General features: G+C 55.1%; 54 non-coding genes across 54 annotated transcripts; 43 read left to right on the top strand and 11 right to left on the bottom strand.

Annotated features, from left to right (window-relative positions):
• The first annotated feature begins 167 nt into the window (after positions 1-167).
• Positions 168-241, top strand: Trnai-aau. The gene has a single exon. It is a non-coding gene; the product is annotated as a tRNA-Ile (tRNA).
• A 593-nt stretch (positions 242-834) lies between these two features.
• On the bottom strand, positions 835-906 carry Trnag-ucc. The gene has a single exon. It is a non-coding gene; the product is annotated as a tRNA-Gly (tRNA).
• Positions 907-1,253: 347 nt separating this feature from the next.
• Positions 1,254-1,324, top strand: Trnag-gcc. The gene has a single exon. It is a non-coding gene; the product is annotated as a tRNA-Gly (tRNA).
• Positions 1,325-1,705: 381 nt separating this feature from the next.
• On the top strand, positions 1,706-1,778 carry Trnam-cau. Its single transcript has one exon. It is a non-coding gene; the product is annotated as a tRNA-Met (tRNA).
• A 303-nt stretch (positions 1,779-2,081) lies between these two features.
• On the top strand, positions 2,082-2,153 carry Trnae-uuc. Its single transcript has one exon. It is a non-coding gene; the product is annotated as a tRNA-Glu (tRNA).
• Positions 2,154-2,351: 198 nt separating this feature from the next.
• Positions 2,352-2,425, top strand: Trnai-aau. Its single transcript has one exon. It is a non-coding gene; the product is annotated as a tRNA-Ile (tRNA).
• Positions 2,426-3,018: 593 nt separating this feature from the next.
• On the bottom strand, positions 3,019-3,090 carry Trnag-ucc. Its single transcript has one exon. It is a non-coding gene; the product is annotated as a tRNA-Gly (tRNA).
• Positions 3,091-3,437: 347 nt separating this feature from the next.
• Positions 3,438-3,508, top strand: Trnag-gcc. Its single transcript has one exon. It is a non-coding gene; the product is annotated as a tRNA-Gly (tRNA).
• A 381-nt stretch (positions 3,509-3,889) lies between these two features.
• Positions 3,890-3,962, top strand: Trnam-cau. The gene has a single exon. It is a non-coding gene; the product is annotated as a tRNA-Met (tRNA).
• A 303-nt stretch (positions 3,963-4,265) lies between these two features.
• On the top strand, positions 4,266-4,337 carry Trnae-uuc. Its single transcript has one exon. It is a non-coding gene; the product is annotated as a tRNA-Glu (tRNA).
• A 198-nt stretch (positions 4,338-4,535) lies between these two features.
• Trnai-aau lies at positions 4,536-4,609 on the top strand. Its single transcript has one exon. It is a non-coding gene; the product is annotated as a tRNA-Ile (tRNA).
• Positions 4,610-5,203: 594 nt separating this feature from the next.
• On the bottom strand, positions 5,204-5,275 carry Trnag-ucc. The gene has a single exon. It is a non-coding gene; the product is annotated as a tRNA-Gly (tRNA).
• Positions 5,276-5,622: 347 nt separating this feature from the next.
• Trnag-gcc lies at positions 5,623-5,693 on the top strand. The gene has a single exon. It is a non-coding gene; the product is annotated as a tRNA-Gly (tRNA).
• Positions 5,694-6,074: 381 nt separating this feature from the next.
• On the top strand, positions 6,075-6,147 carry Trnam-cau. Its single transcript has one exon. It is a non-coding gene; the product is annotated as a tRNA-Met (tRNA).
• Positions 6,148-6,450: 303 nt separating this feature from the next.
• On the top strand, positions 6,451-6,522 carry Trnae-uuc. Its single transcript has one exon. It is a non-coding gene; the product is annotated as a tRNA-Glu (tRNA).
• A 198-nt stretch (positions 6,523-6,720) lies between these two features.
• Positions 6,721-6,794, top strand: Trnai-aau. Its single transcript has one exon. It is a non-coding gene; the product is annotated as a tRNA-Ile (tRNA).
• A 594-nt stretch (positions 6,795-7,388) lies between these two features.
• On the bottom strand, positions 7,389-7,460 carry Trnag-ucc. Its single transcript has one exon. It is a non-coding gene; the product is annotated as a tRNA-Gly (tRNA).
• A 353-nt stretch (positions 7,461-7,813) lies between these two features.
• Positions 7,814-7,884, top strand: Trnag-gcc. Its single transcript has one exon. It is a non-coding gene; the product is annotated as a tRNA-Gly (tRNA).
• Positions 7,885-8,265: 381 nt separating this feature from the next.
• Trnam-cau lies at positions 8,266-8,338 on the top strand. The gene has a single exon. It is a non-coding gene; the product is annotated as a tRNA-Met (tRNA).
• Positions 8,339-8,641: 303 nt separating this feature from the next.
• Trnae-uuc lies at positions 8,642-8,713 on the top strand. Its single transcript has one exon. It is a non-coding gene; the product is annotated as a tRNA-Glu (tRNA).
• Positions 8,714-8,912: 199 nt separating this feature from the next.
• On the top strand, positions 8,913-8,986 carry Trnai-aau. Its single transcript has one exon. It is a non-coding gene; the product is annotated as a tRNA-Ile (tRNA).
• A 592-nt stretch (positions 8,987-9,578) lies between these two features.
• Positions 9,579-9,650, bottom strand: Trnag-ucc. Its single transcript has one exon. It is a non-coding gene; the product is annotated as a tRNA-Gly (tRNA).
• A 348-nt stretch (positions 9,651-9,998) lies between these two features.
• Trnag-gcc lies at positions 9,999-10,069 on the top strand. The gene has a single exon. It is a non-coding gene; the product is annotated as a tRNA-Gly (tRNA).
• A 381-nt stretch (positions 10,070-10,450) lies between these two features.
• Trnam-cau lies at positions 10,451-10,523 on the top strand. The gene has a single exon. It is a non-coding gene; the product is annotated as a tRNA-Met (tRNA).
• A 305-nt stretch (positions 10,524-10,828) lies between these two features.
• On the top strand, positions 10,829-10,900 carry Trnae-uuc. Its single transcript has one exon. It is a non-coding gene; the product is annotated as a tRNA-Glu (tRNA).
• Positions 10,901-11,098: 198 nt separating this feature from the next.
• Trnai-aau lies at positions 11,099-11,172 on the top strand. Its single transcript has one exon. It is a non-coding gene; the product is annotated as a tRNA-Ile (tRNA).
• Positions 11,173-11,766: 594 nt separating this feature from the next.
• Trnag-ucc lies at positions 11,767-11,838 on the bottom strand. Its single transcript has one exon. It is a non-coding gene; the product is annotated as a tRNA-Gly (tRNA).
• A 348-nt stretch (positions 11,839-12,186) lies between these two features.
• Positions 12,187-12,257, top strand: Trnag-gcc. The gene has a single exon. It is a non-coding gene; the product is annotated as a tRNA-Gly (tRNA).
• A 381-nt stretch (positions 12,258-12,638) lies between these two features.
• Trnam-cau lies at positions 12,639-12,711 on the top strand. The gene has a single exon. It is a non-coding gene; the product is annotated as a tRNA-Met (tRNA).
• Positions 12,712-13,015: 304 nt separating this feature from the next.
• Trnae-uuc lies at positions 13,016-13,087 on the top strand. The gene has a single exon. It is a non-coding gene; the product is annotated as a tRNA-Glu (tRNA).
• Positions 13,088-13,285: 198 nt separating this feature from the next.
• Positions 13,286-13,359, top strand: Trnai-aau. The gene has a single exon. It is a non-coding gene; the product is annotated as a tRNA-Ile (tRNA).
• A 592-nt stretch (positions 13,360-13,951) lies between these two features.
• Trnag-ucc lies at positions 13,952-14,023 on the bottom strand. The gene has a single exon. It is a non-coding gene; the product is annotated as a tRNA-Gly (tRNA).
• A 348-nt stretch (positions 14,024-14,371) lies between these two features.
• Positions 14,372-14,442, top strand: Trnag-gcc. Its single transcript has one exon. It is a non-coding gene; the product is annotated as a tRNA-Gly (tRNA).
• Positions 14,443-14,823: 381 nt separating this feature from the next.
• Trnam-cau lies at positions 14,824-14,896 on the top strand. The gene has a single exon. It is a non-coding gene; the product is annotated as a tRNA-Met (tRNA).
• A 303-nt stretch (positions 14,897-15,199) lies between these two features.
• Trnae-uuc lies at positions 15,200-15,271 on the top strand. Its single transcript has one exon. It is a non-coding gene; the product is annotated as a tRNA-Glu (tRNA).
• A 183-nt stretch (positions 15,272-15,454) lies between these two features.
• Trnai-aau lies at positions 15,455-15,528 on the top strand. The gene has a single exon. It is a non-coding gene; the product is annotated as a tRNA-Ile (tRNA).
• Positions 15,529-16,121: 593 nt separating this feature from the next.
• On the bottom strand, positions 16,122-16,193 carry Trnag-ucc. Its single transcript has one exon. It is a non-coding gene; the product is annotated as a tRNA-Gly (tRNA).
• Positions 16,194-16,540: 347 nt separating this feature from the next.
• Positions 16,541-16,611, top strand: Trnag-gcc. The gene has a single exon. It is a non-coding gene; the product is annotated as a tRNA-Gly (tRNA).
• A 381-nt stretch (positions 16,612-16,992) lies between these two features.
• Positions 16,993-17,065, top strand: Trnam-cau. Its single transcript has one exon. It is a non-coding gene; the product is annotated as a tRNA-Met (tRNA).
• A 303-nt stretch (positions 17,066-17,368) lies between these two features.
• On the top strand, positions 17,369-17,440 carry Trnae-uuc. The gene has a single exon. It is a non-coding gene; the product is annotated as a tRNA-Glu (tRNA).
• Positions 17,441-17,638: 198 nt separating this feature from the next.
• On the top strand, positions 17,639-17,712 carry Trnai-aau. Its single transcript has one exon. It is a non-coding gene; the product is annotated as a tRNA-Ile (tRNA).
• A 593-nt stretch (positions 17,713-18,305) lies between these two features.
• Positions 18,306-18,377, bottom strand: Trnag-ucc. The gene has a single exon. It is a non-coding gene; the product is annotated as a tRNA-Gly (tRNA).
• A 347-nt stretch (positions 18,378-18,724) lies between these two features.
• Positions 18,725-18,795, top strand: Trnag-gcc. The gene has a single exon. It is a non-coding gene; the product is annotated as a tRNA-Gly (tRNA).
• A 381-nt stretch (positions 18,796-19,176) lies between these two features.
• Trnam-cau lies at positions 19,177-19,249 on the top strand. Its single transcript has one exon. It is a non-coding gene; the product is annotated as a tRNA-Met (tRNA).
• Positions 19,250-19,552: 303 nt separating this feature from the next.
• Positions 19,553-19,624, top strand: Trnae-uuc. The gene has a single exon. It is a non-coding gene; the product is annotated as a tRNA-Glu (tRNA).
• Positions 19,625-19,822: 198 nt separating this feature from the next.
• Trnai-aau lies at positions 19,823-19,896 on the top strand. Its single transcript has one exon. It is a non-coding gene; the product is annotated as a tRNA-Ile (tRNA).
• A 593-nt stretch (positions 19,897-20,489) lies between these two features.
• Trnag-ucc lies at positions 20,490-20,561 on the bottom strand. The gene has a single exon. It is a non-coding gene; the product is annotated as a tRNA-Gly (tRNA).
• Positions 20,562-20,908: 347 nt separating this feature from the next.
• Trnag-gcc lies at positions 20,909-20,979 on the top strand. Its single transcript has one exon. It is a non-coding gene; the product is annotated as a tRNA-Gly (tRNA).
• Positions 20,980-21,360: 381 nt separating this feature from the next.
• On the top strand, positions 21,361-21,433 carry Trnam-cau. The gene has a single exon. It is a non-coding gene; the product is annotated as a tRNA-Met (tRNA).
• Positions 21,434-21,736: 303 nt separating this feature from the next.
• Trnae-uuc lies at positions 21,737-21,808 on the top strand. Its single transcript has one exon. It is a non-coding gene; the product is annotated as a tRNA-Glu (tRNA).
• A 198-nt stretch (positions 21,809-22,006) lies between these two features.
• Positions 22,007-22,080, top strand: Trnai-aau. The gene has a single exon. It is a non-coding gene; the product is annotated as a tRNA-Ile (tRNA).
• A 593-nt stretch (positions 22,081-22,673) lies between these two features.
• On the bottom strand, positions 22,674-22,745 carry Trnag-ucc. Its single transcript has one exon. It is a non-coding gene; the product is annotated as a tRNA-Gly (tRNA).
• A 347-nt stretch (positions 22,746-23,092) lies between these two features.
• Trnag-gcc lies at positions 23,093-23,163 on the top strand. Its single transcript has one exon. It is a non-coding gene; the product is annotated as a tRNA-Gly (tRNA).
• A 381-nt stretch (positions 23,164-23,544) lies between these two features.
• Trnam-cau lies at positions 23,545-23,617 on the top strand. The gene has a single exon. It is a non-coding gene; the product is annotated as a tRNA-Met (tRNA).
• The last annotated feature ends 48 nt before the right edge of the window (positions 23,618-23,665 follow it).

Genomic DNA, 23,665 nt, shown 5'->3' with positions numbered 1-23,665 from the left:
TTGAGCTGTCCGAGCGGCCGTTTCCCGTCCTGCTCGCAATATAGCTACTGTTTCGTGACCGTCAGCAGAATATAGACTAGGGAAGCAGACACACGACGACCATAGAAATGGTGTGCGGCTTCATGCCACCTGTTTCCAGCGTAGGGCTGAGCAACTGCATCTGCCGAGGCCCGTTAGCTCAGTTGGTTAGAGCGTCGTGCTAATAACGCGAAGGTCGTGGGTTCGATCCCCCCACGGGCCACTACTCTTTTCCTACTACGAAAAGGCGGCGCCGATTTCAGCTGGCGAGTGTGGTGACCAAAAGATCATCACCCTGCGTGGAAGTTGATAGAGGATCCGAACCCGACTCGTCGGGGAGCGCTACAGCATTCACTCGGCAATGGCCATAATATCTTGAATACACTGGTTCTCAACCGATAAAGAGAAAATGAAAGAAAATGTCCGATTGCCGATGCGTAACAACTTTGGCCCTTGTCAGTACTTGGGCGGGTGAGCGCATGGGAACACAGGGCGCTATTGGCACTTTTACTTCCTATTTTTGTTTCTCCTTTCTTTTCGGAGCTACAGCCCGATTCGGTCAGGGAGACGCCACCGTGAAATGAAGGGGGCGTGCTGTGTGTCCATCGCCTCGCCTCTCCTTACCTCTCTCAGTCGTTTCTCGTGCTTGTCGTTTTGATATAGGCCGATTTGAGAGCGTCAGCTCTCGCGTCAGCCGAGCAAAGTCGAGACAAGTCGAGACACACTAAGGGCTGGTATGCAGCGAGTAAGAGGGCGAAAAAACAATAATTTAAGAGCGCGTGGCAAAAGTACTCATACGCGAAATTAAAAGCCTGCTGCGGTGGCCGGGAATCGAACCCGGATCAACTGCTTGGAACGCAACTATGCTGACCATTACACCACCACCGCACAAGCGAGCGCCGCGCGTCCGCGCTGTGTCGGCTTCCCGCCAGTCGGCAGCGGCCGAAGGTGATCGTACCTGGCAGGCGCATTTCGAGGCAGGCTAGGGGAGCACATCCAGACGCATTCGGACAGCGTATCCGCGCACATTTCGCATCCTTTGGCAAGAGTTGGGCGCCGGCAACGCAAGAGTACGCAGAGGACCGCGTTCTGGCGGCATTTTTAAGCAGAGCAGTGCAGTGCAGGATTCAGCGTCTGCAGCATCTTTTCCACAGAATGCTACGGCGCTTGACGGCAGTCCCACTTTCCCTTGAGACATCTGCTCGGCAAGCAGCGTCAAGTTACCGCTGGCCCGAGCATCGGTGGTTCAGTGGTAGAATGCTCGCCTGCCACGCGGGCGGCCCGGGTTCGATTCCCGGCCGATGCATCATTTTGCTTTTCCCGCGATAATGCTGCCGCGTGGCTTGAGCGCTTGAGATGCACGATCCACAAGAATGTGTAGCTGGATTTCCCTTGAGAAGGACCGAGAACGCAGCACTCGCGGGTCCCCACTAGGACGCTCGCATCATGTTCTACAGACTAGCGTCGGCCTGGCCTCACAAGTTGCTGGGTCCGGGTGCCTCCGAGGCACTGAACTTCAACGACAAGGAGTGCTGCCTATCGTTGCAACAGCTGCAGCAGCACCGCAATCAACTGGGCCGGCAGTGCACGTGTAGCAACAGAACACGTTATCCAGGAAGTACAGTGTCTCTACGTCTAATATTGGGTAAGGTGTTTACCCAGTTTCCAGGACAAGCGGTGCACCCGTGCCTCGGTAGCGCAGTAGGCAGCGCGTAAGTCTCATAATCTTAAGGTCGTGAGTTCGATCCTCACCCGGGGCATTTAATTTTCTGTGACATGGTGGTGCTGTTGCTAGGGCGCCAACGTATTTCTTGTTTGTTATCCACAGCGTTTCAACGCTTCAGCGGGAAAATGTTTACTTCCTGTTATTGCTACTTACAGCTTCCCTTTTCCTCTTCTCCCAGCAGAGCATGAAGCCAAAAGCATTGCTCTGCGACGTTTGAGGTGCGCGCCTTGCCAGTCAGTATGTGCACAGATGCTCGCAAAGAGAGGGGGGCGCCGACGCGGCACTCGACACGAAATGCGACAAGCGACCGTACGAACGGTCGAACGAAACGGCCACATCCGGTGTGGTCTAGTGGCTAGGATACCTGGCTTTCACCCAGGAGGCCCGGGTTCGATTCCCGGTACCGGAACGGAATTTTTTCCACACGAATCGTGACAAGTTTGAGCTGTCCGAGCGGCCGTTTCCCGTCCTGCTCGCAATATAGCTACTGTTTCGTGACCGTCAGCAGAATATAGACTAGGGAAGCAGACACACGACGACCATAGAAATGGTGTGCGGCTTCATGCCACCTGTTTCCAGCGTAGGGCTGAGCAACTGCATCTGCCGAGGCCCGTTAGCTCAGTTGGTTAGAGCGTCGTGCTAATAACGCGAAGGTCGTGGGTTCGATCCCCCCACGGGCCACTACTCTTTTCCTACTACGAAAAGGCGGCGCCGATTTCAGCTGGCGAGTGTGGTGACCAAAAGATCATCACCCTGCGTGGAAGTTGATAGAGGATCCGAACCCGACTCGTCGGGGAGCGCTACAGCATTCACTCGGCAATGGCCATAATATCTTGAATACACTGGTTCTCAACCGATAAAGAGAAAATGAAAGAAAATGTCCGATTGCCGATGCGTAACAACTTTGGCCCTTGTCAGTACTTGGGCGGGTGAGCGCATGGGAACACAGGGCGCTATTGGCACTTTTACTTCCTATTTTTGTTTCTCCTTTCTTTTCGGAGCTACAGCCCGATTCGGTCAGGGAGACGCCACCGTGAAATGAAGGGGGCGTGCTGTGTGTCCATCGCCTCGCCTCTCCTTACCTCTCTCAGTCGTTTCTCGTGCTTGTCGTTTTGATATAGGCCGATTTGAGAGCGTCAGCTCTCGCGTCAGCCGAGCAAAGTCGAGACAAGTCGAGACACACTAAGGGCTGGTATGCAGCGAGTAAGAGGGCGAAAAAACAATAATTTAAGAGCGCGTGGCAAAAGTACTCATACGCGAAATTAAAAGCCTGCTGCGGTGGCCGGGAATCGAACCCGGATCAACTGCTTGGAACGCAACTATGCTGACCATTACACCACCACCGCACAAGCGAGCGCCGCGCGTCCGCGCTGTGTCGGCTTCCCGCCAGTCGGCAGCGGCCGAAGGTGATCGTACCTGGCAGGCGCATTTCGAGGCAGGCTAGGGGAGCACATCCAGACGCATTCGGACAGCGTATCCGCGCACATTTCGCATCCTTTGGCAAGAGTTGGGCGCCGGCAACGCAAGAGTACGCAGAGGACCGCGTTCTGGCGGCATTTTTAAGCAGAGCAGTGCAGTGCAGGATTCAGCGTCTGCAGCATCTTTTCCACAGAATGCTACGGCGCTTGACGGCAGTCCCACTTTCCCTTGAGACATCTGCTCGGCAAGCAGCGTCAAGTTACCGCTGGCCCGAGCATCGGTGGTTCAGTGGTAGAATGCTCGCCTGCCACGCGGGCGGCCCGGGTTCGATTCCCGGCCGATGCATCATTTTGCTTTTCCCGCGATAATGCTGCCGCGTGGCTTGAGCGCTTGAGATGCACGATCCACAAGAATGTGTAGCTGGATTTCCCTTGAGAAGGACCGAGAACGCAGCACTCGCGGGTCCCCACTAGGACGCTCGCATCATGTTCTACAGACTAGCGTCGGCCTGGCCTCACAAGTTGCTGGGTCCGGGTGCCTCCGAGGCACTGAACTTCAACGACAAGGAGTGCTGCCTATCGTTGCAACAGCTGCAGCAGCACCGCAATCAACTGGGCCGGCAGTGCACGTGTAGCAACAGAACACGTTATCCAGGAAGTACAGTGTCTCTACGTCTAATATTGGGTAAGGTGTTTACCCAGTTTCCAGGACAAGCGGTGCACCCGTGCCTCGGTAGCGCAGTAGGCAGCGCGTAAGTCTCATAATCTTAAGGTCGTGAGTTCGATCCTCACCCGGGGCATTTAATTTTCTGTGACATGGTGGTGCTGTTGCTAGGGCGCCAACGTATTTCTTGTTTGTTATCCACAGCGTTTCAACGCTTCAGCGGGAAAATGTTTACTTCCTGTTATTGCTACTTACAGCTTCCCTTTTCCTCTTCTCCCAGCAGAGCATGAAGCCAAAAGCATTGCTCTGCGACGTTTGAGGTGCGCGCCTTGCCAGTCAGTATGTGCACAGATGCTCGCAAAGAGAGGGGGGCGCCGACGCGGCACTCGACACGAAATGCGACAAGCGACCGTACGAACGGTCGAACGAAACGGCCACATCCGGTGTGGTCTAGTGGCTAGGATACCTGGCTTTCACCCAGGAGGCCCGGGTTCGATTCCCGGTACCGGAACGGAATTTTTTCCACACGAATCGTGACAAGTTTGAGCTGTCCGAGCGGCCGTTTCCCGTCCTGCTCGCAATATAGCTACTGTTTCGTGACCGTCAGCAGAATATAGACTAGGGAAGCAGACACACGACGACCATAGAAATGGTGTGCGGCTTCATGCCACCTGTTTCCAGCGTAGGGCTGAGCAACTGCATCTGCCGAGGCCCGTTAGCTCAGTTGGTTAGAGCGTCGTGCTAATAACGCGAAGGTCGTGGGTTCGATCCCCCCACGGGCCACTACTCTTTTCCTACTACGAAAAGGCGGCGCCGATTTCAGCTGGCGAGTGTGGTGACCAAAAGATCATCACCCTGCGTGGAAGTTGATAGAGGATCCGAACCCGACTCGTCGGGGAGCGCTACAGCATTCACTCGGCAATGGCCATAATATCTTGAATACACTGGTTCTCAACCGATAAAGAGAAAATGAAAGAAAATGTCCGATTGCCGATGCGTAACAACTTTGGCCTTTGTCAGTACTTGGGCGGGTGAGCGCATGGGAACACAGGGCGCTATTGGCACTTTTACTTCCTATTTTTGTTTCTCCTTTCTTTTCGGAGCTACAGCCCGATTCGGTCAGGGAGACGCCACCGTGAAATGAAGGGGGCGTGCTGTGTGTCCATCGCCTCGCCTCTCCTTACCTCTCTCAGTCGTTTCTCGTGCTTGTCGTTTTGATATAGGCCGATTTGAGAGCGTCAGCTCTCGCGTCAGCCGAGCAAAGTCGAGACAAGTCGAGACACACTAAGGGCTGGTATGCAGCGAGTAAGAGGGCGAAAAAACAATAATTTAAGAGCGCGTGGCAAAAGTACTCATACGCGAAATTAAAAAGCCTGCTGCGGTGGCCGGGAATCGAACCCGGATCAACTGCTTGGAACGCAACTATGCTGACCATTACACCACCACCGCACAAGCGAGCGCCGCGCGTCCGCGCTGTGTCGGCTTCCCGCCAGTCGGCAGCGGCCGAAGGTGATCGTACCTGGCAGGCGCATTTCGAGGCAGGCTAGGGGAGCACATCCAGACGCATTCGGACAGCGTATCCGCGCACATTTCGCATCCTTTGGCAAGAGTTGGGCGCCGGCAACGCAAGAGTACGCAGAGGACCGCGTTCTGGCGGCATTTTTAAGCAGAGCAGTGCAGTGCAGGATTCAGCGTCTGCAGCATCTTTTCCACAGAATGCTACGGCGCTTGACGGCAGTCCCACTTTCCCTTGAGACATCTGCTCGGCAAGCAGCGTCAAGTTACCGCTGGCCCGAGCATCGGTGGTTCAGTGGTAGAATGCTCGCCTGCCACGCGGGCGGCCCGGGTTCGATTCCCGGCCGATGCATCATTTTGCTTTTCCCGCGATAATGCTGCCGCGTGGCTTGAGCGCTTGAGATGCACGATCCACAAGAATGTGTAGCTGGATTTCCCTTGAGAAGGACCGAGAACGCAGCACTCGCGGGTCCCCACTAGGACGCTCGCATCATGTTCTACAGACTAGCGTCGGCCTGGCCTCACAAGTTGCTGGGTCCGGGTGCCTCCGAGGCACTGAACTTCAACGACAAGGAGTGCTGCCTATCGTTGCAACAGCTGCAGCAGCACCGCAATCAACTGGGCCGGCAGTGCACGTGTAGCAACAGAACACGTTATCCAGGAAGTACAGTGTCTCTACGTCTAATATTGGGTAAGGTGTTTACCCAGTTTCCAGGACAAGCGGTGCACCCGTGCCTCGGTAGCGCAGTAGGCAGCGCGTAAGTCTCATAATCTTAAGGTCGTGAGTTCGATCCTCACCCGGGGCATTTAATTTTCTGTGACATGGTGGTGCTGTTGCTAGGGCGCCAACGTATTTCTTGTTTGTTATCCACAGCGTTTCAACGCTTCAGCGGGAAAATGTTTACTTCCTGTTATTGCTACTTACAGCTTCCCTTTTCCTCTTCTCCCAGCAGAGCATGAAGCCAAAAGCATTGCTCTGCGACGTTTGAGGTGCGCGCCTTGCCAGTCAGTATGTGCACAGATGCTCGCAAAGAGAGGGGGGCGCCGACGCGGCACTCGACACGAAATGCGACAAGCGACCGTACGAACGGTCGAACGAAACGGCCACATCCGGTGTGGTCTAGTGGCTAGGATACCTGGCTTTCACCCAGGAGGCCCGGGTTCGATTCCCGGTACCGGAACGGAATTTTTTCCACACGAATCGTGACAAGTTTGAGCTGTCCGAGCGGCCGTTTCCCGTCCTGCTCGCAATATAGCTACTGTTTCGTGACCGTCAGCAGAATATAGACTAGGGAAGCAGACACACGACGACCATAGAAATGGTGTGCGGCTTCATGCCACCTGTTTCCAGCGTAGGGCTGAGCAACTGCATCTGCCGAGGCCCGTTAGCTCAGTTGGTTAGAGCGTCGTGCTAATAACGCGAAGGTCGTGGGTTCGATCCCCCCACGGGCCACTACTCTTTTCCTACTACGAAAAGGCGGCGCCGATTTCAGCTGGCGAGTGTGGTGACCAAAAGATCATCACCCTGCGTGGAAGTTGATAGAGGATCCGAACCCGACTCGTCGGGGAGCGCTACAGCATTCACTCGGCAATGGCCATAATATCTTGAATACACTGGTTCTCAACCGATAAAGAGAAAATGAAAGAAAATGTCCGATTGCCGATGCGTAACAACTTTGGCCCTTGTCAGTACTTGGGCGGGTGAGCGCATGGGAACACAGGGCGCTATTGGCACTTTTACTTCCTATTTTTGTTTCTCCTTTCTTTTCGGAGCTACAGCCCGATTCGGTCAGGGAGACGCCACCGTGAAATGAAGGGGGCGTGCTGTGTGTCCATCGCCTCGCCTCTCCTTACCTCTCTCAGTCGTTTCTCGTGCTTGTCGTTTTGATATAGGCCGATTTGAGAGCGTCAGCTCTCGCGTCAGCCGAGCAAAGTCGAGACAAGTCGAGACACACTAAGGGCTGGTATGCAGCGAGTAAGAGGGCGAAAAAAACAATAATTTAAGAGCGCGTGGCAAAAGTACTCATACGCGAAATTAAAAGCCTGCTGCGGTGGCCGGGAATCGAACCCGGATCAACTGCTTGGAACGCAACTATGCTGACCATTACACCACCACCGCACAAGCGAGCGCCGCGCGTCCGCGCTGTGTCGGCTTCCCCGCCAGTCGGCAGCGGCCGAAGGTGATCGTACCTGGCAGGCGCATTTCGAGGCAGGCTAGGGGAGCACATCCAGACGCATTCGGACAGCGTATCCGCGCACATTTCGCATCCTTTGGCAAGAGTTGGGCGCCGGCAACGCAAGAGTACGCAGAGGACCGCGTTCTGGCGGCATTTTTAAGCAGAGCAGTGCAGTGCAGTGCAGGATTCAGCGTCTGCAGCATCTTTTCCACAGAATGCTACGGCGCTTGACGGCAGTCCCACTTTCCCTTGAGACATCTGCTCGGCAAGCAGCGTCAAGTTACCGCTGGCCCGAGCATCGGTGGTTCAGTGGTAGAATGCTCGCCTGCCACGCGGGCGGCCCGGGTTCGATTCCCGGCCGATGCATCATTTTGCTTTTCCCGCGATAATGCTGCCGCGTGGCTTGAGCGCTTGAGATGCACGATCCACAAGAATGTGTAGCTGGATTTCCCTTGAGAAGGACCGAGAACGCAGCACTCGCGGGTCCCCACTAGGACGCTCGCATCATGTTCTACAGACTAGCGTCGGCCTGGCCTCACAAGTTGCTGGGTCCGGGTGCCTCCGAGGCACTGAACTTCAACGACAAGGAGTGCTGCCTATCGTTGCAACAGCTGCAGCAGCACCGCAATCAACTGGGCCGGCAGTGCACGTGTAGCAACAGAACACGTTATCCAGGAAGTACAGTGTCTCTACGTCTAATATTGGGTAAGGTGTTTACCCAGTTTCCAGGACAAGCGGTGCACCCGTGCCTCGGTAGCGCAGTAGGCAGCGCGTAAGTCTCATAATCTTAAGGTCGTGAGTTCGATCCTCACCCGGGGCATTTAATTTTCTGTGACATGGTGGTGCTGTTGCTAGGGCGCCAACGTATTTCTTGTTTGTTATCCACAGCGTTTCAACGCTTCAGCGGGAAAATGTTTACTTCCTGTTATTGCTACTTACAGCTTCCCTTTTCCTCTTCTCCCAGCAGAGCATGAAGCCAAAAGCATTGCTCTGCGACGTTTGAGGTGCGCGCCTTGCCAGTCAGTATGTGCACAGATGCTCGCAAAGAGAGGGGGGCGCCGACGCGGCACTCGACACGAAATGCGACAAGCGACCGTACGAACGGTCGAACGAAACGGCCACATCCGGTGTGGTCTAGTGGCTAGGATACCTGGCTTTCACCCAGGAGGCCCGGGTTCGATTCCCGGTACCGGAACGGAATTTTTTCCACACGAATCGTGACAAGTTTGAGCTGTCCGAGCGGGCCGTTTCCCGTCCTGCTCGCAATATAGCTACTGTTTCGTGACCGTCAGCAGAATATAGACTAGGGAAGCAGACACACGACGACCATAGAAATGGTGTGCGGCTTCATGCCACCTGTTTCCAGCGTAGGGCTGAGCAACTGCATCTGCCGAGGCCCGTTAGCTCAGTTGGTTAGAGCGTCGTGCTAATAACGCGAAGGTCGTGGGTTCGATCCCCCCACGGGCCACTACTCTTTTCCTACTACGAAAAGGCGGCGCCGATTTCAGCTGGCGAGTGTGGTGACCAAAAGATCATCACCCTGCGTGGAAGTTGATAGAGGATCCGAACCCGACTCGTCGGGGAGCGCTACAGCATTCACTCGGCAATGGCCATAATATCTTGAATACACTGGTTCTCAACCGATAAAGAGAAAATGAAAGAAAATGTCCGATTGCCGATGCGTAACAACTTTGGCCCTTGTCAGTACTTGGGCGGGTGAGCGCATGGGAACACAGGGCGCTATTGGCACTTTTACTTCCTATTTTTGTTTCTCCTTTCTTTTCGGAGCTACAGCCCGATTCGGTCAGGGAGACGCCACCGTGAAATGAAGGGGCGTGCTGTGTGTCCATCGCCTCGCCTCTCCTTACCTCTCTCAGTCGTTTCTCGTGCTTGTCGTTTTGATATAGGCCGATTTGAGAGCGTCAGCTCTCGCGTCAGCCGAGCAAAGTCGAGACAAGTCGAGACACACTAAGGGCTGGTATGCAGCGAGTAAGAGGGCGAAAAAACAATAATTTAAGAGCGCGTGGCAAAAGTACTCATACGCGAAATTAAAAGCCTGCTGCGGTGGCCGGGAATCGAACCCGGATCAACTGCTTGGAACGCAACTATGCTGACCATTACACCACCACCGCACAAGCGAGCGCCGCGCGTCCGCGCTGTGTCGGCTTCCCGCCAGTCGGCAGCGGCCGAAGGTGATCGTACCTGGCAGGCGCATTTCGAGGCAGGCTAGGGGAGCACATCCAGACGCATTCGGACAGCGTATCCGCGCACATTTCGCATCCTTTGGCAAGAGTTGGGCGCCGGCAACGCAAGAGTACGCAGAGGACCGCGTTCTGGCGGCATTTTTTAAGCAGAGCAGTGCAGTGCAGGATTCAGCGTCTGCAGCATCTTTTCCACAGAATGCTACGGCGCTTGACGGCAGTCCCACTTTCCCTTGAGACATCTGCTCGGCAAGCAGCGTCAAGTTACCGCTGGCCCGAGCATCGGTGGTTCAGTGGTAGAATGCTCGCCTGCCACGCGGGCGGCCCGGGTTCGATTCCCGGCCGATGCATCATTTTGCTTTTCCCGCGATAATGCTGCCGCGTGGCTTGAGCGCTTGAGATGCACGATCCACAAGAATGTGTAGCTGGATTTCCCTTGAGAAGGACCGAGAACGCAGCACTCGCGGGTCCCCACTAGGACGCTCGCATCATGTTCTACAGACTAGCGTCGGCCTGGCCTCACAAGTTGCTGGGTCCGGGTGCCTCCGAGGCACTGAACTTCAACGACAAGGAGTGCTGCCTATCGTTGCAACAGCTGCAGCAGCACCGCAATCAACTGGGCCGGCAGTGCACGTGTAGCAACAGAACACGTTATCCAGGAAGTACAGTGTCTCTACGTCTAATATTGGGTAAGGTGTTTACCCAGTTTCCAGGACAAGCGGTGCACCCGTGCCTCGGTAGCGCAGTAGGCAGCGCGTAAGTCTCATAATCTTAAGGTCGTGAGTTCGATCCTCACCCGGGGCATTTAATTTTCTGTGACATGGTGGTGCTGTTGCTAGGGCGCCAACGTATTTCTTGTTTGTTATCCACAGCGTTTCAACGCTTCAGCGGGAAAATGTTTACTTCCTGTTATTGCTACTTACAGCTTCCCTTTTCCTCTTCTCCCAGCAGAGCATGAAGCCAAAAGCATTGCTCTGCGACGTTTGAGGTGCGCGCCTTGCCAGTCAGTATGTGCACAGATGCTCGCAAAGAGAGGGGGGGGCGCCGACGCGGCACTCGACACGAAATGCGACAAGCGACCGTACGAACGGTCGAACGAAACGGCCACATCCGGTGTGGTCTAGTGGCTAGGATACCTGGCTTTCACCCAGGAGGCCCGGGTTCGATTCCCGGTACCGGAACGGAATTTTTTCCACACGAATCGTGACAAGTTTGAGCTGTCCGAGCGGCCGTTTCCCGTCCTGCTCGCAATATAGCTACTGTTTCGTGACCGTCAGCAGAATATAGACTAGGGAAGCAGACACACGACGACCATAGAAATGGTGTGCGGCTTCATGCCACCTGTTTCCAGCGTAGGGCTGAGCAACTGCATCTGCCGAGGCCCGTTAGCTCAGTTGGTTAGAGCGTCGTGCTAATAACGCGAAGGTCGTGGGTTCGATCCCCCCACGGGCCACTACTCTTTTCCTACTACGAAAAGGCGGCGCCGATTTCAGCTGGCGAGTGTGGTGACCAAAAGATCATCACCCTGCGTGGAAGTTGATAGAGGATCCGAACCCGACTCGTCGGGGAGCGCTACAGCATTCACTCGGCAATGGCCATAATATCTTGAATACACTGGTTCTCAACCGATAAAGAGAAAATGAAAGAAAATGTCCGATTGCCGATGCGTAACAACTTTGGCCCTTGTCAGTACTTGGGCGGGTGAGCGCATGGGAACACAGGGCGCTATTGGCACTTTTACTTCCTATTTTTGTTTCTCCTTTCTTTTCGGAGCTACAGCCCGATTCGGTCAGGGAGACGCCACCGTGAAATGAAGGGGGCGTGCTGTGTGTCCATCGCCTCGCCTCTCCTTACCTCTCTCAGTCGTTTCTCGTGCTTGTCGTTTTGATATAGGGCCGATTTGAGAGCGTCAGCTCTCGCGTCAGCCGAGCAAAGTCGAGACAAGTCGAGACACACTAAGGGCTGGTATGCAGCGAGTAAGAGGGCGAAAAAACAATAATTTAAGAGCGCGTGGCAAAAGTACTCATACGCGAAATTAAAAGCCTGCTGCGGTGGCCGGGAATCGAACCCGGATCAACTGCTTGGAACGCAACTATGCTGACCATTACACCACCACCGCACAAGCGAGCGCCGCGCGTCCGCGCTGTGTCGGCTTCCCGCCAGTCGGCAGCGGCCGAAGGTGATCGTACCTGGCAGGCGCATTTCGAGGCAGGCTAGGGGAGCACATCCAGACGCATTCGGACAGCGTATCCGCGCACATTTCGCATCCTTTGGCAAGAGTTGGGCGCCGGCAACGCAAGAGTACGCAGAGGACCGCGTTCTGGCGGCATTTTTAAGCAGAGCAGTGCAGTGCAGGATTCAGCGTCTGCAGCATCTTTTCCACAGAATGCTACGGCGCTTGACGGCAGTCCCAACTTTCCCTTGAGACATCTGCTCGGCAAGCAGCGTCAAGTTACCGCTGGCCCGAGCATCGGTGGTTCAGTGGTAGAATGCTCGCCTGCCACGCGGGCGGCCCGGGTTCGATTCCCGGCCGATGCATCATTTTGCTTTTCCCGCGATAATGCTGCCGCGTGGCTTGAGCGCTTGAGATGCACGATCCACAAGAATGTGTAGCTGGATTTCCCTTGAGAAGGACCGAGAACGCAGCACTCGCGGGTCCCCACTAGGACGCTCGCATCATGTTCTACAGACTAGCGTCGGCCTGGCCTCACAAGTTGCTGGGTCCGGGTGCCTCCGAGGCACTGAACTTCAACGACAAGGAGTGCTGCCTATCGTTGCAACAGCTGCAGCAGCACCGCAATCAACTGGGCCGGCAGTGCACGTGTAGCAACAGAACACGTTATCCAGGAAGTACAGTGTCTCTACGTCTAATATTGGGTAAGGTGTTTACCCAGTTTCCAGGACAAGCGGTGCACCCGTGCCTCGGTAGCGCAGTAGGCAGCGCGTAAGTCTCATAATCTTAAGGTCGTGAGTTCGATCCTCACCCGGGGCATTTAATTTTCTGTGACATGGTGGTGCTGTTGCTAGGGCGCCAACGTATTTCTTGTTTGTTATCCACAGCGTTTCAACGCTTCAGCGGGAAAATGTTTACTTCCTGTTATTGCTACTTACAGCTTCCCTTTTCCTCTTCTCCCAGCAGAGCATGAAGCCAAAAGCATTGCTCTGCGACGTTTGAGGTGCGCGCCTTGCCAGTCAGTATGTGCACAGATGCTCGCAAAGAGAGGGGGGGCGCCGACGCGGCACTCGACACGAAATGCGACAAGCGACCGTACGAACGGTCGAACGAAACGGCCACATCCGGTGTGGTCTAGTGGCTAGGATACCTGGCTTTCACCCAGGAGGCCCGGGTTCGATTCCCGGTACCGGAACGGAATTTTTTCCACACGAATCGTGACAAGTTTGAGCTGTCCGAGCGGCCGTTTCCCGTCCTGCTCGCAATATAGCTACTGTTTCGTGACCGTCAGCAGAATATAGACTAGGGAAGCAGACACACGACGACCATAGAAATGGTGTGCGGCTTCATGCCACCTGTTTCCAGCGTAGGGCTGAGCAACTGCATCTGCCGAGGCCCGTTAGCTCAGTTGGTTAGAGCGTCGTGCTAATAACGCGAAGGTCGTGGGTTCGATCCCCCCACGGGCCACTACTCTTTTCCTACTACGAAAAGGCGGCGCCGATTTCAGCTGGCGAGTGTGGTGACCAAAAGATCATCACCCTGCGTGGAAGTTGATAGAGGATCCGAACCCGACTCGTCGGGGAGCGCTACAGCATTCACTCGGCAATGGCCATAATATCTTGAATACACTGGTTCTCAACCGATAAAGAGAAAATGAAAGAAAATGTCCGATTGCCGATGCGTAACAACTTTGGCCCTTGTCAGTACTTGGGCGGGTGAGCGCATGGGAACACAGGGCGCTATTGGCACTTTTACTTCCTATTTTTGTTTCTCCTTTCTTTTCGGAGCTACAGCCCGATTCGGTCAGGGAGACGCCACCGTGAAATGAAGGGGCGTGCTGTGTGTCCATCGCCTCGCCTCTCCTTACCTCTCTCAGTCGTTTCTCGTGCTTGTCGTTTTGATATAGGCCGATTTGAGAGCGTCAGCTCTCGCGTCAGCCGAGCAAAGTCGAGACAAGTCGAGACACACTAAGGGCTGGTATGCAGCGAGTAAGAGGGCGAAAAAACAATAATTTAAGAGCGCGTGGCAAAAGTACTCATACGCGAAATTAAAAGCCTGCTGCGGTGGCCGGGAATCGAACCCGGATCAACTGCTTGGAACGCAACTATGCTGACCATTACACCACCACCGCACAAGCGAGCGCCGCGCGTCCGCGCTGTGTCGGCTTCCCGCCAGTCGGCAGCGGCCGAAGGTGATCGTACCTGGCAGGCGCATTTCGAGGCAGGCTAGGGGAGCACATCCAGACGCATTCGGACAGCGTATCCGCGCACATTTCGCATCCTTTGGCAAGAGTTGGGCGCCGGCAACGCAAGAGTACGCAGAGGACCGCGTTCTGGCGGCATTTTTAAGCAGAGCAGTGCAGTGCAGGATTCAGCGTCTGCAGCATCTTTTCCACAGAATGCTACGGCGCTTGACGGCAGTCCCCACTTTCCCTTGAGACATCTGCTCGGCAAGCAGCGTCAAGTTACCGCTGGCCCGAGCATCGGTGGTTCAGTGGTAGAATGCTCGCCTGCCACGCGGGCGGCCCGGGTTCGATTCCCGGCCGATGCATCATTTTGCTTTTCCCGCGATAATGCTGCCGCGTGGCTTGAGCGCTTGAGATGCACGATCCACAAGAATGTGTAGCTGGATTTCCCTTGAGAAGGACCGAGAACGCAGCACTCGCGGGTCCCCACTAGGACGCTCGCATCATGTTCTACAGACTAGCGTCGGCCTGGCCTCACAAGTTGCTGGGTCCGGGTGCCTCCGAGGCACTGAACTTCAACGACAAGGAGTGCTGCCTATCGTTGCAACAGCTGCAGCAGCACCGCAATCAACTGGGCCGGCAGTGCACGTGTAGCAACAGAACACGTTATCCAGGAAGTACAGTGTCTCTACGTCTAATATTGGGTAAGGTGTTTACCCAGTTTCCAGGACAAGCGGTGCACCCGTGCCTCGGTAGCGCAGTAGGCAGCGCGTAAGTCTCATAATCTTAAGGTCGTGAGTTCGATCCTCACCCGGGGCATTTAATTTTCTGTGACATGGTGGTGCTGTTGCTAGGGCGCCAACGTATTTCTTGTTTGTTATCCACAGCGTTTCAACGCTTCAGCGGGAAAATGTTTACTTCCTGTTATTGCTACTTACAGCTTCCCTTTTCCTCTTCTCCCAGCAGAGCATGAAGCCAAAAGCATTGCTCTGCGACGTTTGAGGTGCGCGCCTTGCCAGTCAGTATGTGCACAGATGCTCGCAAAGAGAGGGGGGCGCCGACGCGGCACTCGACACGAAATGCGACAAGCGACCGTACGAACGGTCGAACGAAACGGCCACATCCGGTGTGGTCTAGTGGCTAGGATACCTGGCTTTCACCCAGGAGGCCCGGGTTCGATTCCCGGTACCGGAACGGAATTTTTTCCACACGAATCGTGACAAGTTTGAGCTGTCCGAGCGGCCGTTTCCCTAGCTACTGTTTCGTGACCGTCAGCAGAATATAGACTAGGGAAGCAGACACACGACGACCATAGAAATGGTGTGCGGCTTCATGCCACCTGTTTCCAGCGTAGGGCTGAGCAACTGCATCTGCCGAGGCCCGTTAGCTCAGTTGGTTAGAGCGTCGTGCTAATAACGCGAAGGTCGTGGGTTCGATCCCCCCACGGGCCACTACTCTTTTCCTACTACGAAAAGGCGGCGCCGATTTCAGCTGGCGAGTGTGGTGACCAAAAGATCATCACCCTGCGTGGAAGTTGATAGAGGATCCGAACCCGACTCGTCGGGGAGCGCTACAGCATTCACTCGGCAATGGCCATAATATCTTGAATACACTGGTTCTCAACCGATAAAGAGAAAATGAAAGAAAATGTCCGATTGCCGATGCGTAACAACTTTGGCCCTTGTCAGTACTTGGGCGGGTGAGCGCATGGGAACACAGGGCGCTATTGGCACTTTTACTTCCTATTTTTGTTTCTCCTTTCTTTTCGGAGCTACAGCCCGATTCGGTCAGGGAGACGCCACCGTGAAATGAAGGGGGCGTGCTGTGTGTCCATCGCCTCGCCTCTCCTTACCTCTCTCAGTCGTTTCTCGTGCTTGTCGTTTTGATATAGGCCGATTTGAGAGCGTCAGCTCTCGCGTCAGCCGAGCAAAGTCGAGACAAGTCGAGACACACTAAGGGCTGGTATGCAGCGAGTAAGAGGGCGAAAAAACAATAATTTAAGAGCGCGTGGCAAAAGTACTCATACGCGAAATTAAAAGCCTGCTGCGGTGGCCGGGAATCGAACCCGGATCAACTGCTTGGAACGCAACTATGCTGACCATTACACCACCACCGCACAAGCGAGCGCCGCGCGTCCGCGCTGTGTCGGCTTCCCGCCAGTCGGCAGCGGCCGAAGGTGATCGTACCTGGCAGGCGCATTTCGAGGCAGGCTAGGGGAGCACATCCAGACGCATTCGGACAGCGTATCCGCGCACATTTCGCATCCTTTGGCAAGAGTTGGGCGCCGGCAACGCAAGAGTACGCAGAGGACCGCGTTCTGGCGGCATTTTTAAGCAGAGCAGTGCAGTGCAGGATTCAGCGTCTGCAGCATCTTTTCCACAGAATGCTACGGCGCTTGACGGCAGTCCCACTTTCCCTTGAGACATCTGCTCGGCAAGCAGCGTCAAGTTACCGCTGGCCCGAGCATCGGTGGTTCAGTGGTAGAATGCTCGCCTGCCACGCGGGCGGCCCGGGTTCGATTCCCGGCCGATGCATCATTTTGCTTTTCCCGCGATAATGCTGCCGCGTGGCTTGAGCGCTTGAGATGCACGATCCACAAGAATGTGTAGCTGGATTTCCCTTGAGAAGGACCGAGAACGCAGCACTCGCGGGTCCCCACTAGGACGCTCGCATCATGTTCTACAGACTAGCGTCGGCCTGGCCTCACAAGTTGCTGGGTCCGGGTGCCTCCGAGGCACTGAACTTCAACGACAAGGAGTGCTGCCTATCGTTGCAACAGCTGCAGCAGCACCGCAATCAACTGGGCCGGCAGTGCACGTGTAGCAACAGAACACGTTATCCAGGAAGTACAGTGTCTCTACGTCTAATATTGGGTAAGGTGTTTACCCAGTTTCCAGGACAAGCGGTGCACCCGTGCCTCGGTAGCGCAGTAGGCAGCGCGTAAGTCTCATAATCTTAAGGTCGTGAGTTCGATCCTCACCCGGGGCATTTAATTTTCTGTGACATGGTGGTGCTGTTGCTAGGGCGCCAACGTATTTCTTGTTTGTTATCCACAGCGTTTCAACGCTTCAGCGGGAAAATGTTTACTTCCTGTTATTGCTACTTACAGCTTCCCTTTTCCTCTTCTCCCAGCAGAGCATGAAGCCAAAAGCATTGCTCTGCGACGTTTGAGGTGCGCGCCTTGCCAGTCAGTATGTGCACAGATGCTCGCAAAGAGAGGGGGGCGCCGACGCGGCACTCGACACGAAATGCGACAAGCGACCGTACGAACGGTCGAACGAAACGGCCACATCCGGTGTGGTCTAGTGGCTAGGATACCTGGCTTTCACCCAGGAGGCCCGGGTTCGATTCCCGGTACCGGAACGGAATTTTTTCCACACGAATCGTGACAAGTTTGAGCTGTCCGAGCGGCCGTTTCCCGTCCTGCTCGCAATATAGCTACTGTTTCGTGACCGTCAGCAGAATATAGACTAGGGAAGCAGACACACGACGACCATAGAAATGGTGTGCGGCTTCATGCCACCTGTTTCCAGCGTAGGGCTGAGCAACTGCATCTGCCGAGGCCCGTTAGCTCAGTTGGTTAGAGCGTCGTGCTAATAACGCGAAGGTCGTGGGTTCGATCCCCCCACGGGCCACTACTCTTTTCCTACTACGAAAAGGCGGCGCCGATTTCAGCTGGCGAGTGTGGTGACCAAAAGATCATCACCCTGCGTGGAAGTTGATAGAGGATCCGAACCCGACTCGTCGGGGAGCGCTACAGCATTCACTCGGCAATGGCCATAATATCTTGAATACACTGGTTCTCAACCGATAAAGAGAAAATGAAAGAAAATGTCCGATTGCCGATGCGTAACAACTTTGGCCCTTGTCAGTACTTGGGCGGGTGAGCGCATGGGAACACAGGGCGCTATTGGCACTTTTACTTCCTATTTTTGTTTCTCCTTTCTTTTCGGAGCTACAGCCCGATTCGGTCAGGGAGACGCCACCGTGAAATGAAGGGGGCGTGCTGTGTGTCCATCGCCTCGCCTCTCCTTACCTCTCTCAGTCGTTTCTCGTGCTTGTCGTTTTGATATAGGCCGATTTGAGAGCGTCAGCTCTCGCGTCAGCCGAGCAAAGTCGAGACAAGTCGAGACACACTAAGGGCTGGTATGCAGCGAGTAAGAGGGCGAAAAAACAATAATTTAAGAGCGCGTGGCAAAAGTACTCATACGCGAAATTAAAAGCCTGCTGCGGTGGCCGGGAATCGAACCCGGATCAACTGCTTGGAACGCAACTATGCTGACCATTACACCACCACCGCACAAGCGAGCGCCGCGCGTCCGCGCTGTGTCGGCTTCCCGCCAGTCGGCAGCGGCCGAAGGTGATCGTACCTGGCAGGCGCATTTCGAGGCAGGCTAGGGGAGCACATCCAGACGCATTCGGACAGCGTATCCGCGCACATTTCGCATCCTTTGGCAAGAGTTGGGCGCCGGCAACGCAAGAGTACGCAGAGGACCGCGTTCTGGCGGCATTTTTAAGCAGAGCAGTGCAGTGCAGGATTCAGCGTCTGCAGCATCTTTTCCACAGAATGCTACGGCGCTTGACGGCAGTCCCACTTTCCCTTGAGACATCTGCTCGGCAAGCAGCGTCAAGTTACCGCTGGCCCGAGCATCGGTGGTTCAGTGGTAGAATGCTCGCCTGCCACGCGGGCGGCCCGGGTTCGATTCCCGGCCGATGCATCATTTTGCTTTTCCCGCGATAATGCTGCCGCGTGGCTTGAGCGCTTGAGATGCACGATCCACAAGAATGTGTAGCTGGATTTCCCTTGAGAAGGACCGAGAACGCAGCACTCGCGGGTCCCCACTAGGACGCTCGCATCATGTTCTACAGACTAGCGTCGGCCTGGCCTCACAAGTTGCTGGGTCCGGGTGCCTCCGAGGCACTGAACTTCAACGACAAGGAGTGCTGCCTATCGTTGCAACAGCTGCAGCAGCACCGCAATCAACTGGGCCGGCAGTGCACGTGTAGCAACAGAACACGTTATCCAGGAAGTACAGTGTCTCTACGTCTAATATTGGGTAAGGTGTTTACCCAGTTTCCAGGACAAGCGGTGCACCCGTGCCTCGGTAGCGCAGTAGGCAGCGCGTAAGTCTCATAATCTTAAGGTCGTGAGTTCGATCCTCACCCGGGGCATTTAATTTTCTGTGACATGGTGGTGCTGTTGCTAGGGCGCCAACGTATTTCTTGTTTGTTATCCACAGCGTTTCAACGCTTCAGCGGGAAAATGTTTACTTCCTGTTATTGCTACTTACAGCTTCCCTTTTCCTCTTCTCCCAGCAGAGCATGAAGCCAAAAGCATTGCTCTGCGACGTTTGAGGTGCGCGCCTTGCCAGTCAGTATGTGCACAGATGCTCGCAAAGAGAGGGGGGCGCCGACGCGGCACTCGACACGAAATGCGACAAGCGACCGTACGAACGGTCGAACGAAACGGCCACATCCGGTGTGGTCTAGTGGCTAGGATACCTGGCTTTCACCCAGGAGGCCCGGGTTCGATTCCCGGTACCGGAACGGAATTTTTTCCACACGAATCGTGACAAGTTTGAGCTGTCCGAGCGGCCGTTTCCCGTCCTGCTCGCAATATAGCTACTGTTTCGTGACCGTCAGCAGAATATAGACTAGGGAAGCAGACACACGACGACCATAGAAATGGTGTGCGGCTTCATGCCACCTGTTTCCAGCGTAGGGCTGAGCAACTGCATCTGCCGAGGCCCGTTAGCTCAGTTGGTTAGAGCGTCGTGCTAATAACGCGAAGGTCGTGGGTTCGATCCCCCCACGGGCCACTACTCTTTTCCTACTACGAAAAGGCGGCGCCGATTTCAGCTGGCGAGTGTGGTGACCAAAAGATCATCACCCTGCGTGGAAGTTGATAGAGGATCCGAACCCGACTCGTCGGGGAGCGCTACAGCATTCACTCGGCAATGGCCATAATATCTTGAATACACTGGTTCTCAACCGATAAAGAGAAAATGAAAGAAAATGTCCGATTGCCGATGCGTAACAACTTTGGCCCTTGTCAGTACTTGGGCGGGTGAGCGCATGGGAACACAGGGCGCTATTGGCACTTTTACTTCCTATTTTTGTTTCTCCTTTCTTTTCGGAGCTACAGCCCGATTCGGTCAGGGAGACGCCACCGTGAAATGAAGGGGGCGTGCTGTGTGTCCATCGCCTCGCCTCTCCTTACCTCTCTCAGTCGTTTCTCGTGCTTGTCGTTTTGATATAGGCCGATTTGAGAGCGTCAGCTCTCGCGTCAGCCGAGCAAAGTCGAGACAAGTCGAGACACACTAAGGGCTGGTATGCAGCGAGTAAGAGGGCGAAAAAACAATAATTTAAGAGCGCGTGGCAAAAGTACTCATACGCGAAATTAAAAGCCTGCTGCGGTGGCCGGGAATCGAACCCGGATCAACTGCTTGGAACGCAACTATGCTGACCATTACACCACCACCGCACAAGCGAGCGCCGCGCGTCCGCGCTGTGTCGGCTTCCCGCCAGTCGGCAGCGGCCGAAGGTGATCGTACCTGGCAGGCGCATTTCGAGGCAGGCTAGGGGAGCACATCCAGACGCATTCGGACAGCGTATCCGCGCACATTTCGCATCCTTTGGCAAGAGTTGGGCGCCGGCAACGCAAGAGTACGCAGAGGACCGCGTTCTGGCGGCATTTTTAAGCAGAGCAGTGCAGTGCAGGATTCAGCGTCTGCAGCATCTTTTCCACAGAATGCTACGGCGCTTGACGGCAGTCCCACTTTCCCTTGAGACATCTGCTCGGCAAGCAGCGTCAAGTTACCGCTGGCCCGAGCATCGGTGGTTCAGTGGTAGAATGCTCGCCTGCCACGCGGGCGGCCCGGGTTCGATTCCCGGCCGATGCATCATTTTGCTTTTCCCGCGATAATGCTGCCGCGTGGCTTGAGCGCTTGAGATGCACGATCCACAAGAATGTGTAGCTGGATTTCCCTTGAGAAGGACCGAGAACGCAGCACTCGCGGGTCCCCACTAGGACGCTCGCATCATGTTCTACAGACTAGCGTCGGCCTGGCCTCACAAGTTGCTGGGTCCGGGTGCCTCCGAGGCACTGAACTTCAACGACAAGGAGTGCTGCCTATCGTTGCAACAGCTGCAGCAGCACCGCAATCAACTGGGCCGGCAGTGCACGTGTAGCAACAGAACACGTTATCCAGGAAGTACAGTGTCTCTACGTCTAATATTGGGTAAGGTGTTTACCCAGTTTCCAGGACAAGCGGTGCACCCGTGCCTCGGTAGCGCAGTAGGCAGCGCGTAAGTCTCATAATCTTAAGGTCGTGAGTTCGATCCTCACCCGGGGCATTTAATTTTCTGTGACATGGTGGTGCTGTTGCTAGGGCGCCAACGTATTTCTTGTTTGTTATCCACAGCGTTTCAACGCTTCAGCGGGAAAATGTTTACTTCCTGTTATTGCTACTTACAGCTTCCCTTTTCCTCTTCTCCCAGCAGAGCATGAAGCCAAAAGCATTGCTCTGCGACGTTTGAGGTGCGCGCCTTGCCAGTCAGTATGTGCACAGATGCTCGCAAAGAGAGGGGGGCGCCGACGCGGCACTCGACACGAAATGCGACAAGCGACCGTACGAACGGTCGAACGAAACGGCCACATCCGGTGTGGTCTAGTGGCTAGGATACCTGGCTTTCACCCAGGAGGCCCGGGTTCGATTCCCGGTACCGGAACGGAATTTTTTCCACACGAATCGTGACAAGTTTGAGCTGTCCGAGCGGCCGTTTCCCGTCCTGCTCGCAATATAGCTACTGTTTCGTGACCGTCAGCAGAATATAGACTAGGGAAGCAGACACACGACGACCATAGAAATGGTGTGCGGCTTCATGCCACCTGTTTCCAGCGTAGGGCTGAGCAACTGCATCTGCCGAGGCCCGTTAGCTCAGTTGGTTAGAGCGTCGTGCTAATAACGCGAAGGTCGTGGGTTCGATCCCCCCACGGGCCACTACTCTTTTCCTACTACGAAAAGGCGGCGCCGATTTCAGCTGGCGAGTGTGGTGACCAAAAGATCATCACCCTGCGTGGAAGTTGATAGAGGATCCGAACCCGACTCGTCGGGGAGCGCTACAGCATTCACTCGGCAATGGCCATAATATCTTGAATACACTGGTTCTCAACCGATAAAGAGAAAATGAAAGAAAATGTCCGATTGCCGATGCGTAACAACTTTGGCCCTTGTCAGTACTTGGGCGGGTGAGCGCATGGGAACACAGGGCGCTATTGGCACTTTTACTTCCTATTTTTGTTTCTCCTTTCTTTTCGGAGCTACAGCCCGATTCGGTCAGGGAGACGCCACCGTGAAATGAAGGGGGCGTGCTGTGTGTCCATCGCCTCGCCTCTCCTTACCTCTCTCAGTCGTTTCTCGTGCTTGTCGTTTTGATATAGGCCGATTTGAGAGCGTCAGCTCTCGCGTCAGCCGAGCAAAGTCGAGACAAGTCGAGACACACTAAGGGCTGGTATGCAGCGAGTAAGAGGGCGAAAAAACAATAATTTAAGAGCGCGTGGCAAAAGTACTCATACGCGAAATTAAAAGCCTGCTGCGGTGGCCGGGAATCGAACCCGGATCAACTGCTTGGAACGCAACTATGCTGACCATTACACCACCACCGCACAAGCGAGCGCCGCGCGTCCGCGCTGTGTCGGCTTCCCGCCAGTCGGCAGCGGCCGAAGGTGATCGTACCTGGCAGGCGCATTTCGAGGCAGGCTAGGGGAGCACATCCAGACGCATTCGGACAGCGTATCCGCGCACATTTCGCATCCTTTGGCAAGAGTTGGGCGCCGGCAACGCAAGAGTACGCAGAGGACCGCGTTCTGGCGGCATTTTTAAGCAGAGCAGTGCAGTGCAGGATTCAGCGTCTGCAGCATCTTTTCCACAGAATGCTACGGCGCTTGACGGCAGTCCCACTTTCCCTTGAGACATCTGCTCGGCAAGCAGCGTCAAGTTACCGCTGGCCCGAGCATCGGTGGTTCAGTGGTAGAATGCTCGCCTGCCACGCGGGCGGCCCGGGTTCGATTCCCGGCCGATGCATCATTTTGCTTTTCCCGCGATAATGCTGCCGCGTGGCTTGAGCGCTTGAGATGCACGATCCACAAGAATGTGTAGCTGGATTTCCCTTGAGAAGGACCGAGAACGCAGCACTCGCGGGTCCCCACTAGGACGCTCGCATCATGTTCTACAGACTAGCGTCGGCCTGGCCTCACAAGTTGCTGGGTCCGGGTGCCTCCGAGGCACTGAACTTCAACGACAAGGAGTGCTGCCTATCGTTGCAACAGCTGCAGCAGCACCGCAATCAACTGGGCCGGCAGTGCACGTGTAGCAACAGAACACGTTATCCAGGAAGTACAGTGTCTCTACGTCTAATATTGGGTAAGGTGTTTACCCAGTTTCCAGGACAAGCGGTGCACCCGTGCCTCGGTAGCGCAGTAGGCAGCGCGTAAGTCTCATAATCTTAAGGTCGTGAGTTCGATCCTCACCCGGGGCATTTAATTTTCTGTGACATGGTGGTGCTGTTGCTAGGGCGCCAACGTAT

Source organism: Schistocerca piceifrons, unplaced genomic scaffold (assembly GCF_021461385.2).
Source record: "Schistocerca piceifrons isolate TAMUIC-IGC-003096 unplaced genomic scaffold, iqSchPice1.1 HiC_scaffold_544, whole genome shotgun sequence".
Taxonomy (NCBI): Eukaryota; Metazoa; Arthropoda; class Insecta; order Orthoptera; family Acrididae; genus Schistocerca; species Schistocerca piceifrons.
This window is presented reverse-complemented; position numbering and strand designations above follow the sequence as displayed.